Source organism: Cygnus olor, chromosome 16, assembly GCF_009769625.2.
Source record: "Cygnus olor isolate bCygOlo1 chromosome 16, bCygOlo1.pri.v2, whole genome shotgun sequence".
Taxonomy (NCBI): Eukaryota; Metazoa; Chordata; class Aves; order Anseriformes; family Anatidae; genus Cygnus; species Cygnus olor.
Genome location: NC_049184.1, coordinates 2,531,913 through 2,544,198, shown reverse-complemented (window position 1 = coordinate 2,544,198; position 12,286 = coordinate 2,531,913).

Genomic DNA, 12,286 nt, shown 5'->3' with positions numbered 1-12,286 from the left:
GTGAGAGAAGGAAAAGGTTTATGAGCTGCAGTGGCAGATAGCTAATCCTCTACAGAGTTTTTCCGTACAAAGGCCACAGGGACTCCCTAAACTTTCAAGCAGCCTCAAACAGCTTTTAATAGACCTCCTTTGCCTGCTTGGCTCACGTGTATTCCATATGTTGGTGGCTTGAAGGACAGAGGGAGGTTCACAGTTCACAAGCCTGGTGTCGAGGAGTCCAAGCATCCACTACTTTTGCGTATTTCATTGTTGCCTTGAGTTTCTCAGCACTGCAGCTGAGATTTTCATTAACCTGTGTCCTCTACATATCTCTTGCCAGAGTATCCCTTCTTTTCAATAAGGAATTTGTTAGAAGACATCTTCTGCACCTTCTACAAGAAGGCATGTAACATTGGCCTGTGTTTTCCATGCTGTGGTTGTCTCACTGTTCAGGGTCTATGCAGGACAGTACAGTGATAAGTAGCTGTTGCTCAGCATCCAGCAGCAAATCTTCCCAGGATCACAGAATAACAACAAGTTCAGATAGATCTCATTCAGTGTGTGCTATTGTATCTCTTCAGGGTATTATCCAAGCTTTGTTATCAGTAAGATAATGCTGCTGATTTTGTGGTAGACAATGCCTTAGGCACGATGCCAGCAGCAAAAGTATTTTAGTAAAGTAAAGAAGTAAGGATCAAACATTGCTATCATCTGCTCTGAAAAAGAGTTCCAATCCTTGAGCTCCTCAGACACTGGCAACTGAATGCGCTGTTGGGATTTTATACCTGTGCCTCACTAAGAAAAGAGAATTGTTGGAATAAATGCAACTTATCTAACATGCAGAGGCAGAAATTATTTCTCTGCTACATTATTAAGGATACAAGTGTTTGTACTTATAGCTTACTAATATTAACAGAAGCCCTGAACAGCAGGGTTTTATTGTTTCATCAACAATCTTTCTTTATTTTTTTTCTTCCTTCTCTCACTCTTTCTCCCCTTTCTCTTTCCTTCTTTGTCTTTTTTTTCCCCCTCTCTGTCTCATTTTAGTTGATAAACAGAAAAGGCAACAGCGCTAGAACAGTCAGTGCATTGTCAAGGGGCCTACCTTAATCCCCTGGAGTCCCTGAGGAATACTAGGGCTGTGTTAAGTGGGCTTCAAAGGCAGAAGGTGGAATGAGGTGTGATAGGAAACCAGCTCTTACTAACTGGTTCACTTCAGGCTAGCTTTAAATAAATTGCAGCTCTGAGCTGCTTGGACGTTGACAAGAGGGCTGTGATATTTGTGGCTGCACTACAGAGAATTTCAGCCTTTTAAAGCAGGATTGGGAGAACCTGAAAGGACTCAAAGCTGTGAAATTGTAAAACAAAAACAAAACAAGCTTCTCAGCATGGAGGCTCCCTGAGCTTGTCCCTGGATTGCTTCTCTCATAGGCAAATCTTACCTGGCTCTTAAGAAAACATATGTTGTATTCCGTGTTATTGTGGCTTGGTTTTGGTAGCGAAAAAGCTCTCTGGCAGCAGCTTTGAGAGCCACCATAGGTAGATTTTTTGGAAGAACTCAGACAATGGGAACTGAGTTCCAGAAAATGTACTTTTTGACATCAGTTTGAAAGTCACCAGCAGCTGAATCTAGGGGTGGAAGCAGTGATCTGATTCCCATGTTAGATGCTGTGAAGGGAAAACCCAAGTCCTGGGTCCTATTGCAGATTCGAGACTGTCAAAGCAGTACGTGGGCCTTTTAAGGTTCACTTAGGTCTCCTCCTCACCTAACGTTACCACCATAGATGTGTCTGGGCGTAAAACTGCACCCAGTTCACCTGAGCCACTAATTGTGTGGAATACCAGGGTGGAGACTTGATGACAGCTGTAGCCTCCCTCTTAGTCCATTCAGATTAAATCAAATCATAATGCAGCTTACTCCCAGCAGACTCCTAAGAGCATTGATCAAGTTCCTACTTTTCAGTTTCTTAGTCAGAGTTTGAGTATTATATTCTTTCTCCCTTTCTAAAGCTATTTTTCTGCCCTTAATCACCACCAATAGAGATGCAGATTGCTATTGATGTTGGTATAATAGCTGGTCCACCAATATAAATCAACACAGAAAGCAATAAGATAATGTAGATTTATATCAGATGAGGTTATAGTTTGCTTTTAAAGGCAAAGTCTTGAAAAGCTGAGGTGACTGTGAGTCTTAATACATCAACAGCTACTAGAAGTGAGGAGGCCTAGAATGGAGACATCATTTTATTTGGTTAAATAATGGTTAGGTTTACAGATCTGGCAAGGGGAACACCTTAATTTTAATCGAATGTGATTTAGAGAAATGTTGACAAAGGTGAAGAGCTGTCTTCCACTTAAAGATGGATAGCTTGCCATTCAGCTGGGTGAGACGTGTCTTATGCGGCACTTTCCTGGCTCTGCTTGGAGGACTATGGATGGTGGGGAATCCCCAGGAGCTACACCCTCACCTGCTGCAACAAGACCAGCATAAGCAGGTCTGTCTACACTTGATTCAAAGGTAATCTGACCCTCAGTCACTACCAACAACCTAAATTGCTACCACTGCTTGCAAGGCAGGAATATGGTTTTAGCTACAAAACTGCTTTTCATTGCTCTGGTAACATAAAGTGGCTCTAAAGTGAATACAGCCATTATTTCTCCCTGCTCAAAGACTGTTTTGCATTCAAAGTGGTGTAAAGAAGCTGTTGGGTGATTGACAATCCCATTTCTACATACTGAAGGGCACTATGTCATTTGTGCACACTCATTTTTCTGACCACAACCATTTTTCAGTCTAGCTGTCCCTTTAGAGAGGAGAGGACATTCTAAGCCAGCAATTTTTAGACTAAACCCCAGCAAACACAGCCTGGGCATGAGGGGAAGTCCAAGGAACAGAGCAGTAAACTAAATAAACACCGTGGAAAAAATGCAGACCTCACAGTGGGCTTTCCCGCTGGCTTTTCACTAGTTGTGGTGGTGTGTGGAGTACATCCGCTGCACTTCCCATCATGGCTTGCCCCTCTCACATACAGGCCTTTGTTAACAAGGCCATGACTCAAAGCAGCCATAAATGATGTGAAGCCACAAGAAAATCCAATCAGAAGCCAGAAGGAATTAGTGAAAACAGGGGAACTGGCAAACCAAGTAGCAGCAGGCAAGGAAAGGTTGCTGTCTGTGTGGTGAGATGCCATGGGAAGCTCAGGAGCCATGAGCTAGGGCAGGCCTTCTTTCTCCTGCAAGGCCGGCCTTCCACTGCTGCCACTCTCCACACACCCCTGCTTCACCACCCGGCCAGGCCATGCGGAGGTTGCTGGGAGGTGTGAATACAGCTTGTTCAGCAGCACCCACTCGTACCACTCCTGAGCAAGATGGGGCAGGCAGACACCCAGCTGGCACAGCTGGCCGAGGCGACAAAGCCAAGTCTTAGTCATGTGCCACTTGCGGTTCCTCAGAGGCCTGTGAGCTTTAGGGAGCACACACAGCAGCAGCCAGCTCCTGGCCATCATCCTTTCCGTGAGGCCCTCTCGTAAGGAAAGGGCAGGTCGCCAGTAAAGTCAGCACAATCCTTCTGGCATGCCCAGGAACATGCTGCACGTACCACGCGTGAGCAGACAGACTCACGTCAGCAATGCACCCAACTGGGTCATAGGAGAGGTGTGCAGAAAAGCCAGGCCTGTGGGGCAGGAAGGTCTGTGTCTTCTAACGTGGGCTTTGCAACCCAAGCAAATGGCCACCACCAGGGGAAACAGGTGCTGCTGGCACCTGAAAGCTCTGCTGTGCTCATCTCTTTCAAGGCCTTAGTTGTACTGAGATAGAGTAATCAGGTAATTGCTAGCACTCCCCACTTGTAAATGGGGACACTTCACAACTTTACTCATTCTCTTCAGTTTTTAATTTATAGGGAAAACAATCATTCTGCTTGCAAGCTTTTTTTTTTTTTTTTTTTTTTGATAGAAAAATAAAACAGAGCAAGTTACCCTCCAAGACTGGAAGGTTGTCCCCCAAAATATCCTAAATGAAAAGGAACTTTGAATAGCAAGAAAAGTTTCAGCTTTGATTCTGCTCTTTTGGAGAGAAGTGAGGAATATATATATTTTGTGAATGTACTAAATATTCAGCTAACTGCCACTGAATCTGCAGCTTAAAGGGGAAGTTCAGGCTGCAGTAATGCTGCCCAGCATAGACCCACCACCTTGCTCTGCTGGGAGGAGTGAACCCAAGGAGAAAGTCAGAGCTATGAGCTGGCAGGGAGGGGACAGCTAAGGAATGGGCCATGACCCTGCAAGGCGTAGCCATGCCCTGCTCTGTTCCTGGGGAAATGCAGCTGCTTGTTACCCCATTCAGGTCAAACAGCGAGGTACAACCAATCCCAAAGGCTGTAAACTTCTCAAGGCTGCACCCTCCTCATTGTCTGGCTTTTAAATGCTGTGTAAGTCTTGCTGCTGTGAGAGTGTGAATGCTAATGACAAAGAAAAGCAAAGTCACCAAGCTGTTAGACCCCACTGTGTTATCAATGCGGATGTACCCTTCCTGCCTGCATGCTGCCAGGTGTCCCCCCTGCCAGCTGGCAGAGCTCCATCCACCAGGGATGATGGCCTTGCAACGGTGCACAAGACATATCTGTCTGCTGGCCCAGCTGAAAGCTCCGAAGAAAGCAGTTGACCAAGACAGGAACAGCAAAGTTGTGACTCTCAGGCAGAGCCTTTGGTGAGATTCCCATTGACTTTGTGCAAACAGTTCCAAGTTTTCAGCATCTTATTAAAAAATGAAACAGGAAAAGACTCTTAGGATGGGTGGATGGAAATGCAATATGCCAAATGCCCATCAACATTTAAAATACTACCTAATCTAATACAAGTATTCCTACTTAGGGGTGCAAAAAGTAACAAATGTACATACGATGACAGCTGCAATGCAAGGGGCAGTGTGCAATGGTGTCTCCATAGCACTGGCGACATAAAACATACCAAGACCAATTCCAGTTCAGGGCAATTGCAAGTGGGTAATAGAATTTGTGCTTTTCAGCTCTAAGACTGCTTGTCTCCTGAAATCAAGTCATTGAAAGATATGCTTCTAAACCCATGGAAGGCAACATAAAATTTGACCTTGAATACAAGCTGATTCAGCTCCCTGCTGTCACTGCCCAGCCTGCTGCCCTCAGGGAGCAAGTTGCTCAGCTGGCCTTCTACCTAAGGTCCATGCTTTGGTCTTTCCAGCTTAATCTAGTAGTGCAGGATGACTTACATCCAGCTGTGGGTTAGTGATCAAGCCTTCCTGCCTGTGGATGAGTGCTTGGTGCTGGATGGTTGATGTCTCTCCGCAGTTCAAAATGAACAGGATTCTATTTCACTTGGTAGCATTAGTAGATGCCAAACAGAGAACTTCTTGGAGGTTAACGGAGGGGCATGCCGTGGTCAGAGGAGAAGGCCTTTCTAGCATTTGGTTGTCAAGCAATTACTGTATTCTATTGTCCAAGTGTTTAATCTTGTACTGAGATACAGATCCTACTGCTAGTAGGTGACGAACTAGTCAGTGACAGTTTTGTCCTGGTCTTGAATGAAGCCTGAGACCAGAGTTAACTTTAAATTAACTTTAAATTAAAAGTTCAGAAATGTTAGAAGAGAGAGAACATGAATGGAAAAGAGAAAGGTTGGTGTGTTTGCTGGACATTTGCTAAGCAGATTTGTTTCACATTTCTGAAATGGTGCAAGTTTTATTTTGTGCAAACCTCCAGTGGTTTCCCAATTAGGCATATAAAATTTATTAAACAGTCCTTAAAAGAGATTCAAAATTGACCACAGAGGTCTCTCTCCATTCATAGTAAAACAATCTTTATTAAAAGTGAAGTGGTGGGGAAGGCAAACTTCCGGTGTCCATTTTCAGTTATTTAGCTACTAACCTAATCAATGACAACTGGTGAGTTTAAGATTTATGACATAACAAAAACTAAACATATCCTTTTCTCAGAAGATTGTTCTAGAGAGGGTAATTACACAAGTACAGTCTAAGCTTATTATCTTTCTCTTTCTTTTTTCTTGTGCTATCTCCCCTACTACTCTTCCTTTCTACACTACATTTCCTACATGTGCGAAGCTGAAAATGATATTTTGATAATGGACACACAATGAACGTTTAAGAAGGCTGTTTGACAATGTGAGACTTTGTTAAGGAAAAGAGGATACAATGAATAGCTATAATGGGAGTCATTAATGAAGGGACTGTTTTTTTTTTTTTTTTTTTTTTTTTTCCTGAGGAAGGGTACATCTTAATGCTTCTCAGGTTTCCTCCTCTATTTATACGACACTGTGGAGGTCAAACCTACTGTTAGGTCTTTCCTGGCGATGCATAATGAAACTTAAGTCACTAAAGAATTTCTTAAGCATTTTTTTAGATCCTAAATATCCCAATTAAATTTTGATTTGGCTATACCTATTATGTCTATGAGAGATTCCACCTTTGTTTTGGTCGATAATGTTCTCCTTCATTCTGCCTCTTGCAATAATTTGAAGATAAAACATGAAACAAAATCGTTGAAAATATTTGCATATCTCTGGCTAGTGAGCTTTAGGGAGCACAGGCAACAGCACAGGTTTCCCAGTAGAAACAGGAGCAGCAGACCCAGTTATTGATTGCTCTGTTCCCATCTCAGCCCCTCTGATGACAGGGGCTCCCTAGCTCCAGCCTGGCTTGGGGGCCTCCAGCTGTTGGGGTAGCAAAATCCAGCTTCAGCCTCATTTCTGATTAACCCTGAAGCTTCTGGGTAGGTTTGCTTTACTCTCTCCCCTTCCACATTTACCAGCTGCATTAAACTAAGTGGCCAAGTGGCTTGGTGGATACACTGCGTGCTTCTGTGTCTGTGATGATGGAGCAAACTGTGAATGAAATAAGTATTAATTTTCCTGCTGAGTGCTGGTGCATTGCAAGCCCCATAAGCAGGTGAACGGTGGGAGATGAGCAGACGAGTAGGGCAGGGAGAGGAAGAGAGGGAAAGTTTCTCCTTTAGCAGCAGCAATGTATTAGTAGTAGCATTTTGCCATATTGCTAAATTGCTTTTCACTAGAATAGCATGTGAAGGAAACCCACGCTTCAATACCTCAGTTTCCTTAATGATGGAGAAATCCTTAGATGAGTTATTCGGTGTCCACATCCTTCCTGTTTTATGCATCCTGTCCGCAGAAAAGGAGGCTTCTTAGTGAAATAAACCTTTTTTTTTCCCCTTCCTTGTTTTTTTTAATTTTTTTTCGTCCCCTTTTTCGCTGTACACTGCAAGCTCACCTCTTCTATCTGCCCAGAGAGGAAGAGAAGCAGGCACACCTTCCTCCACAGCCCACCATAGCTCAGAAGTGACATTCCTGAGGCCAGCACCCTGTGCCCTGGAGATTTAGTGTCAGGACTGTCAGTTGCAGGATATTACTGATGATATCCAATACACTCTTCAAGTCAGGGTGACTGAAGCTGGCATTATTTCTTTACTACCATTGCTATTGGGCAGAAAGGGCCAAATTTCAGTCTCAGTTTCCCCTGGGTAAGTCAAGACTGAGATCCACTGACTTCAGAGGAGAAGGTCTGTGGTAATGGAGCAGTGTTATGCTACCTTTTCTCTTCTAGCTTTTTTTTTTTCCCAGTTTCTCTCTCCATATTTAGCTAACATCATCTGTATTGTGATGTGGCCATTCTATGTGTTCAGTAAATAGCACAAGTTGGCTCTTCTTGCTAAAAGGTTACAGACGCTCTCGTGAGTCCACACTGGAGGCAGCATTTGGTTCAGCCCCTTTTCTCCTCTCCTTTTTCCCTTTTACCTCTTTCTGTCATGCTTTTTATGTCTTTAATTTGAGCACAGAATTAATAAGCACAGTCCTTAGTCCTGCCAAAGCCAGAGCCCAGGAAAATCAATAATCTATGTAGTGTTCAGTTATTTTTACCAGCTTTATGATACCAAAATATTTTCTGTATTCTCTATTACACATTTTTGGGCAGAAACTGCCCTCATTGACACAATAGGAGTATGACCAGCATACCCACTACAGAGACGGAAAAATGAAATTTTACTTGTCCTTTAAAGTTGCTAGTTCATGGGATGGTTTCCGTGACTAGATCATCCTTATCTGAAGACCAGAGCAGTCAAGAATGTGTAATAAATCCAGCCATTGCATCTAATTGAAAAGTTTCAAAAGATGAGAACTGTTACAAGAACCAATAACCACATGAGCAGAGAAAGGATGCTGAAAAAAAAAATTACAAAGCTGCTGATCTTCAATAAGCAGGCCTTTTTTATTTCTAATGTAATGCTATATTACCACATATGGTTACACATGCAGCGTTGGGGAGTTAGCTCTGAAAACCGTTCTTTTACTGACTTTTAATAACGCCAGATGTCTATGTGGTGAGGAGGTAAGGACTACAACTGAACTGGGAATTGGACCCTGTGGACTAGTTGAGCCCCAGAGCTGTAGCAAAGTCTCTTCCCTTCATACAGCACCACCTCTAGCATTAACTTGCAGCTAGAAGTGGAAGATGCTCTGGGTTTTCAGACCGTAATTCCCTAGCCATCTGTTTGATGCAAGGCTAACATCGTGATACCGCTGCTTATACCACATTGAGTGTTAAGCCATTATACAAATAATGTAGCAAAACCACTCTGTTTTCTGTTGTTGGTTGTCTTTTTCTAGGAAAGATTCAAACACAAATATTTTGTTATTTAATCTCAGCAAAAGACATCAGCTGGGCTTGAGAGCCAGAGTGCAGGCTTATTCTCATGATCTCACCAAACCAGGGGCAAAAACCATGGTAATTTTGTTGTGTACCTGCAGGGACATTGTCATGCAAGTCAGTGATGGGATTCAAGAGATTTCTGTACTTCACTGTAGTAGAAATTTATTCACGTCTTCATATTAAGACAGTATTATATACTATTCCAAAGTGGGAATATACTGTGCATAACCTGGCTCCACCTGCTGTGGAAGTTGATGCTAATGATTACCATGGTCAGAAACAGTGCAATTTGTGAAGCTCTTTCAGGTACTTTGAGCCACCTATTATCGACAAAGAAAAATGTTCATATTGATCAATAAGTTGGTAAACTCAATCTGCATAAGGAGGACTGGTTACCATGCACCTAACATATTTTTCTTTCATTCTTTGGAGGAGGATGTAGCCTAGGAATCTCTGGTACCCACCATATGTGAAGGGCTGTGCACCAGTGCTGCATACAACAGATGCTGCACTGCTGAGCTGTGGTCCAGCAGAGGGTGGAAGGTGGACAAGTACCAAAAACCTGTATGTGCACTCCCTCTTATTGAGATGGTACATGCCTTCCAGTGGGCTATCACTGGATTTATCCCACACTGTCTCCCGCTGACACTGCCAGTATCCAGGATCACCCACCCAACCCATCAGAGGGTTTTGGTTTTCTTCTTCAAAAACATTTTGTAGGCCCACAGAAGACAAACAAACAAACAAACACTGACAAATACTCAACTGGAAGCTGTTTTCTTAAACTTTTAAAAATCTGGAAACCCGCCCCTTCCAGTTCAGAAGAATAGCTTGTAGCTACTTGGGAAGCCAACACTCACACCGTCAGGGACTTTTGTGTGAAGGACAAAGCACAGTGGCAGAGCTGCTCTAGGATGTGGATGGAAATTGGCTGGTGCAAGCCATGTGTAAAGTATGTACATGAAGTTTTCGTACATGACAGGCAGGACTTAGAACAAAAATGGATGAAAATGTTGTTGGATACATGCTGTCCCTTCGGGAGACCCTCCCCGTTCCCCATTCCAAATGCTCAATCCTGCTCCCTGAACTTAAACTGCAAAGAGAATAAATGAATGCGGAGAGCAATAAAAGCACATAGAGGCAGAACAGGGAATATGCTCAAACCCTTCATATCCCTGTCATATGCCTTTTTGAGCCATGGGCTTTTTGGCCTAGGGGACAAGCCAAACACATCCACCAGAGCTTTCTATTTTTGCTCTCGTGTTCTGCTTTTCTGTAAAGGTCTGAAAAGCAAATACCTTTGGGAGCCACTATTGTTTTGTTTGGGTTTTGGGAAAAAATGGAAAAAGAAGGATGATGATGACTCTTCTGCACTTTTTCAGATCATGCACTTTTTATCCCCTGGCACAGTTCGTAAACAACAGACTATAAAATAGAGAAGAGCAGTCCTCAGACGTAATAAATAGAATATGGATTCGATCCAGCATTTTAAGAAAAGATAGTTCCACTTACTGCAATGGAGAACAACGATGCCAGGATGAGATACAAATAGCTGTAATAATTTTTGTGTTTTTAAGACTTTAGCAGAGAATAATCATAAATCAGGCTTTGGAAAACTCAGTATTTTTACCCACAGAAAACTACTGCCAGTCCGCAGCAGCAAGTAGACCTGAAGGGACATCACACGGTCAGGAATGCATTTATAAAATGACTGTCAAATTTGAGTCTACATCCTCTTACCCACACCATCTGCAATCACGTCTCCTCCAGTCTGTCTCTGTGCTCTGTGTTTAAGGGAGCAACTGTACAGAAATATTGTGACTTGTCCCTATTGTGTGGAGAGGCTACACCTGTCATTTTATCTCACTCACTTTGACACCAGATCCTTTTTGCACTGTCTTGGAAAGAAGGCTCGTCCTCAGCCACGTATTTCTTAGAGCTGATGCTCAGATCACATCTAAGGAAGGAGGTAGAGCTTTGATTCTCCATTGCTCTGCAGCTGGTTTAGTCATTTCCACCAGTGCAAAATGGATGCTAACAGGCAGAGCAGTGAATGGTTATACAAGGTGCATTGGCAAAGGAGAGCAAGACACTGGGAGTATTGATTTAGCAGACCATGAGTGAGTTTTCATTGTTTCTTTTAGAAATGTTCACAAAGCTTGGTGCCAAAAGCAAAGATAAACAAAATTATCATCCAACAGTGGAAGGGAAAAAAATCACCACTCTGGAAATTCAGTTCTACAAGCTTTTCTAATCCTAAACATAAAAGGATAAAGGAGGAAATATTCATTTTATTCCTTGCTGTGGTGGTGGACATATATTAGCTACTGGAAGCCTCAAAGCACTGCTTAAGGGATTACAAACTCTGTACATGCAGCTCAGCTGTCAATAAGCTATTGCCACCTCTAGACTGAGGTAAGGCAGTCATTAGTATGGTCTTGGACGCTGGTAGGGTTTTCTTGGCAAATATTTTGAATTGAAAAATGCCAGTTGATTGAAAATACAGATGGCAATCTGAATGCCTGAGTTTGGGGGGGGAGGGAAGTGAATTAAAACAGAATAATATTTTTGCTTTCAAATGTGCTGTGATTTACCTTAAACATTTTGAAGTAATAATAATTATAATAAAAAAAAATCTATTCACCGAAATACTATAAAGTCAAGTTCATAAAAATTATTTGGATATGATTGGAATCCTTTTAAGTTTCAGCTTTCTACCTTTCACTCTATATGAGGATGGAAAATCTCTAGACTGAGAATTGTTTGTGGATTGGAAAAATTGTTTCCTGCCCACCTCTCTTGGCAAACCACTATGTTTCTGTTTTGCTGTTGAAACTTCAAAAAGCAACAGTCAATGGTTGGATGAGAGTTGATATTCTGAATGAGAATCCCTCCCAGGATGTACATTTGTTCAGAAACATGTCCGTAGCTATGGGAATGTTTTGAAAGGTGAGGTTTCTCTAATAGCTCCTGCGGCTTCTTCACCATGGGAAGGTAAGCGAGTGATAAATATGCCCTCCTAGACCCTTTCCGCATTTGTGTTTGCTCTTCTGCAGGACAAAAACATTTGTCTGACTGGGTTTCCAATGGGAAATGGCCTTGTCATTGCACCCGGCAGCCACATGACACGACTGCGGGGATGTGCGGCGCAATGTGGTTTCGGGTACTCTCTGCCTTCCATGATGTCTTGGGTCTGTCTTTGCTTTCTTCCAGTATGAGGAAGGCTTTGAGGTTCAAAATAGAGACTGTATCCATGTATGTTCCCTTTGATCTCTTATTTCTGTCCGTGTTCCTTACTGAGATCCATGAGGATAACAACAGTAATACCACAAAGCTGCTGGGGTGACTTCTTATTTCAGTTCCAGCCTCTGATCTTCTCTCTAATGCCTTTGAAAGCAAACAGCACTGAGGTTTATTTCAGACTGGCAGTGGCCTACTGGCCATTTCCATTTTTTACGGAACTGGAGAAATCATAAGAAAATTAAAACCCCAAACCAAACCAAAACACCTTTGCTGGTGAAGTCTGGGGAAGCCACAGAAAAGTGGGTTCAAACAAGGTGACCTCAAAACAGAACTTTGTCTCTGCTCTTTGTGG